The 4,388-nt window shown below is 38.2% G+C and overlaps 1 protein-coding gene across 3 annotated transcripts in view; it reads left to right on the forward strand.

The window, feature by feature from the left end:
• Positions 1 to 287: 287 nt before the first annotated feature.
• Positions 288 to 4,388, forward strand: part of ATG4C (autophagy related 4C cysteine peptidase) — a 68,797-nt gene continuing 64,696 nt past the window's right edge. The window contains exon 1 of one of the 3 annotated variants that reach the window (XM_011369554.2): positions 288 to 358. The gene's annotated coding sequence lies outside the window, so the exon portion shown is untranslated. Of the gene's footprint in view, positions 359 to 389; positions 756 to 4,388 lie in introns of those variants that run through there. The other 2 variants (XM_011369553.2, XM_011369552.2) reach the window with 2 other exon arrangements.

A 4,388-nucleotide genomic window follows, 5' to 3' on the forward strand; every position in this document is an offset into this window, starting at 1 on the left:
TCTTTTCAATCCTTGAAAATAATTTCAAAGTGGAAAATGAGCGCACACATTCCTTGATATTTTGTCTGTATTTACCTTTAGTCCCAACTACCTCTTGATTTAGAGTACCTTCACAACAGGATAGGAAGGAATACTGCAATTTTTACCAAAGTAGCTTGGTAAGAAGGTCTACATTAGTATAAGGGATTTAATGGGTCCTCTGAAATCGCTTTTGGGGTCAGCAGGCGTCGGAGGCTGAGCGAAGTCTAAGGGTCGCACTGCAGGCTGGATCTTGTAGTTTCTGCGACAGAGACTTGTCGTAGTGTTGCATGGCATGCTGGGAGTGGAAGTCCAATTGTTCAACAGGAACTCCCGGCAGGTATAATGTGGTTTATTAGAGACATCGCTTACAGATGGATACTTTCCCTTGGCTCTGCATTTGCCGTATTGATGACTTAAGGGGCTGGGGGTGGCGAACCCGGGGAAACAGGGATGGATGAAGTCAGTGGAGTACAATGGGCCCGTAAGCAGCTGCTACCGCTGCCGCCAATCCAAAGGATTTAGTGTCCCGGAAGCGGCTGACCTATTGGGTTTGAAGGGGAGGCCGTTCTTCTTACGGTGGCCGCGGAGCTCGAGGTGCCTGTGGCGGCGGCGGCCCTGAGGTCGGAGTGTCTGCGTGTGTGCGGACTGTTTTTGTGGCGGCGTGCGCTAGAGCTGGAACATTTCCCAGGTTGGTGGCTCGTGCACATTTTTTACACTTCTCCCGTTCTGCTTCGGTGAGGGGTCGCCTTGAGGCTAGGGAAGTCGGCGGAAGGTTGGGAATTAGTGTCTTGGTACATGAATGACCAGGTTTCTTGGTGGTGGGCGCGCGCGGTGGCGGTGGGGCGGTGTGTATAAGGTGGGGGAAGGCTGCCATCATTCGAGACCCTGTGGCCAACCGTTTGGACTCTATGAGAGTTTTGGCTCCTCCCTCATCTCGCCTTTCTAGTGTTGTCTTCGGACTCCTTGCCCTTTCTGGGCTCCAAAGCAACCATAATCCTTCCTGTGGGCAACTGTTTCCCCTCTGTTCTTCTTCTCCTTGTGGCTTTTCTTAGATGTTGTAGGCGCGACCTCTTGTCCCCTAAGCTATCGCATCTATTTATTTCTGTCCTATTTCTCCCCATTGAAGAAAAGAAGAAGGGAAAAAACCCAAACAAACCAAAATCGGATTCCTGAGATCTCAGCATTCTCATTCCCATCTCCTTACCCTCTATTTGGGCCTTTTTATTGCTTCATACCTTAACACACTCACCTGAGTATCTTAAGGCTTTCTCATTCGTTTAATCACTTCGTTTAATCACTTTACTGCGTTCTTGCTCACTCTCAGCTCTGCCAACCTCCATCCACGTCAAAGGGCTTTTTAGGTTGGAGGCTCGAATACACTCTTATCATGACTGGTAAATAGGAAAGACGTCAGTGGTCAACTTAGCATGTCTGCTTATGGAGTTTATGTTTCTTGAGATTTCCTTGGCTTACATTTTCATTTTATATCGATTATTTTCCCACAGGGAGTTCGCAGCTAACCTATAGTTAGAGGAGAATACCTCATCCTACATCTCTTTGTATCTGGATTACTTACTTAAGTTTATTTTTCTCTCTTCCTACTCGGAACCTATGTCGCCAGTGGAATTTTGCAGTGATTTTCTGTCAATTAATAGCAGATAGACAAGGAAATACTCTTTCCTCCTTGGTTGCTAGGGATTTTTAATTAGATTATTAGTCATTGAAAGTACCTAGAGGGATTGGAAAAGCTTTGAAAGGTAAAGTCTGTATGTTTCAATTTACAAAGTAATAAAACTTTTTCCCTAATAAAAGAAGAGTTTCTAATTAGTCCAATAATCTGATGCTGTATTGAATTAATTATCAGTTCATTCCCTGTAAAATTTTGGAAACTGTTTAAAGTTAAAAAGTGGCCAGTTTTTGGAATTGTTTATTAAAAAGTTTAAAAACCATTCACCTGATGTCCTTTTTCTGTAAAATGAATGCAAATATATCGAAAGATTTGTTTGTTATAATTGCTTATGAGGAATTTCTGTATATTTTGATCTGATAAAACAGCATTGTATACTATTAACCGATGTTTTGTAGACAGAAATTTTTGTGCTTCCTGGCTTTTGGGAGACCATATAACTCAAGTTTGCAGCTTTTCTTCTAATTATTGCACTATAGAAATTCTAGTAGTAAAATCATTGTTTTTCTTTAAGCAGTCCAATATAATCTATGTGTGTCACTAAAATATAAATATTAATACCTGTACCCTGTCAAATTAGGATTATTCCTATTTAATCAGAAATGGTTTCAGCCATGCTTAGTATTTGGGGCTAAATGTAAATATTTCAGAATTAATTCACTCAAAGAATTCTTTATTAGATAACTGATGAAGCTTGATGTTACTCAAACTTTTTACATTTTTCCTGAGATTTTATTCAGTTAAGTAGGCATTTATTAAATACTTATTACTATTTGACTATAGACACAAAATAAAACATTTATTGAGAGCATCTGCTTGCCCTCAGGTCTGTACTATTAAAGCATTATTGAATTTAATCCTTATAACAACTCAGTGAGCTATTGAACATTATTTACATTTAGCAGATGAGGAAACTGAAGCTAAAAGAATTCAAGTTACTTAGTCCAGTTCTTTTTGACTTTTCCCACTGTGAAGATTGGCTTACATAGCTGCAAAGATTTGTTCTCTACCCAGGAATTTACAAAGAGCATTAATTCAATACATACTTGCTGAGCAGCTGTTATGTACCAGATATTCTAGGTGCTGGGGATACAACAGTGAACAAAACAGACAAAAGTCCTGCTCATAAGGAGCTTGCGGTTCTAACAGAATATATGAGACATAAAGTTTGCCTTCAAGAAGCAGAAAATATAGCCAATATGCATTAGATTTTATGTGTTTTGGAATGTTAAAGTTGAAAAGAGATTAAGGAAGATTTGATGAAGATGAGATTTGACATAGTACTTAAGTATAAGTAGGGATTTAGTAGGTAGAAATTGGGTAGAAAGTAATTCCAGTTTGAGTCATAAAATGAACAAAATTCTAGATTGTAGGGGAGAGAGATTAGAAGGAAGGACAGGTAACTGGACTGCTTTGTAGCTCAGTTTCTTGAATGTAGTACATGCGCAGTGTTGGTTAAATTTGAAACAAGAGCTCAGCTATGAGGCAATGAGGAATTAGATGATCTAGTGTTATTGTAATGGGAATGGAAGAATGGAATGGATTTAATAGCTGTTGGTGAAAGAACCAGTAGGCTCTGTTAATTATTGAATGTTTGAAGTAGGATGGTGTCCAAAGAAGAGAAGCTAGATTACCATGTTTGAACTGAGTGGACCAGGTGTATTGTAGATTTTCCTATTTTATCAAGTCATGATTTTTTTTTAATTCTAAGATGTCATTATTTTATGAACTGCTATAAAAAAAAATTCCAATTAAAGATTGTCAACTGTAAGATGCATTCAGTTTCAGAGTTAAAATGTAAAAATGTGTGATCTAGAAATGATGAAATAAGGTACTCCTTATGATGGTTAGTGAGCCTTATAACCACTTTTTGTTTTTTTGGAGGGGGGCGGGCTGTTTATAAATTTGTAATCCTTGATCTACATTCGGTCATTTAGCATTTATTAACTAGTCACTCTTTTAGGCCACAGTCATATGGTGGTCAGTAAATACAATCTCTGCTTTCATAGAACGTATTGCATAACAGGGGAGGCAGGCACAAAACACAGTTTCCATCAAAGAAATTTAAAGTTGCAGCTGTTGTAAGTGCTATGAAGAAGTACTTGGTGTAATACGGAAGACAAACTAATTACAGAGGGGATAAGAGTGTGGATATGGAGAGGTGATATTTTCTTGGACAAAGTGGTCTTGAGGATAGGTAGAAGTGAATGGATTTTAGAGGTGTTTAGGAGGTGGCACTGGATGATGGATTAGATATGAGGAATGAGGGAGAGGAAGGTGCCATCTGCCACCTCTAGCTTTTTGGCTTATGTAACTGGATGTACTGTGGTATAGTTCACTGAGATAGAGAACATTGTAAGATGACCAGGTTTGATGGGACATGCTTTGTTTGTTAATATATATTTTTTATTGTGACATCTGTTCAGGGTTAATTTCTTAATTATTCATTTTTTTTCTTTTATGTCGTTGTTTACTTATTAAGTATATTTGAGGAATGGAGTACCTGAAACAAGTTTTTACAATATTTTTTTTCTTGAGTGAGTAGGTATTTATTTTGAATTTATAGGTAACATTGAACCATATATATGAATAGGTAACTCAGTAAGAATTATATTTTCATCTTTATTTTCACTTGGGATTTGGCAGTAAATTGGGCATCCTGTTAAATTTTTACTTCATT

The sequence above is a fragment of the Pteropus vampyrus genome, unplaced genomic scaffold (assembly GCF_000151845.1).
Source record: "Pteropus vampyrus isolate Shadow unplaced genomic scaffold, Pvam_2.0 Scaffold151, whole genome shotgun sequence".
NCBI classification, from domain to species: Eukaryota; Metazoa; Chordata; class Mammalia; order Chiroptera; family Pteropodidae; genus Pteropus; species Pteropus vampyrus.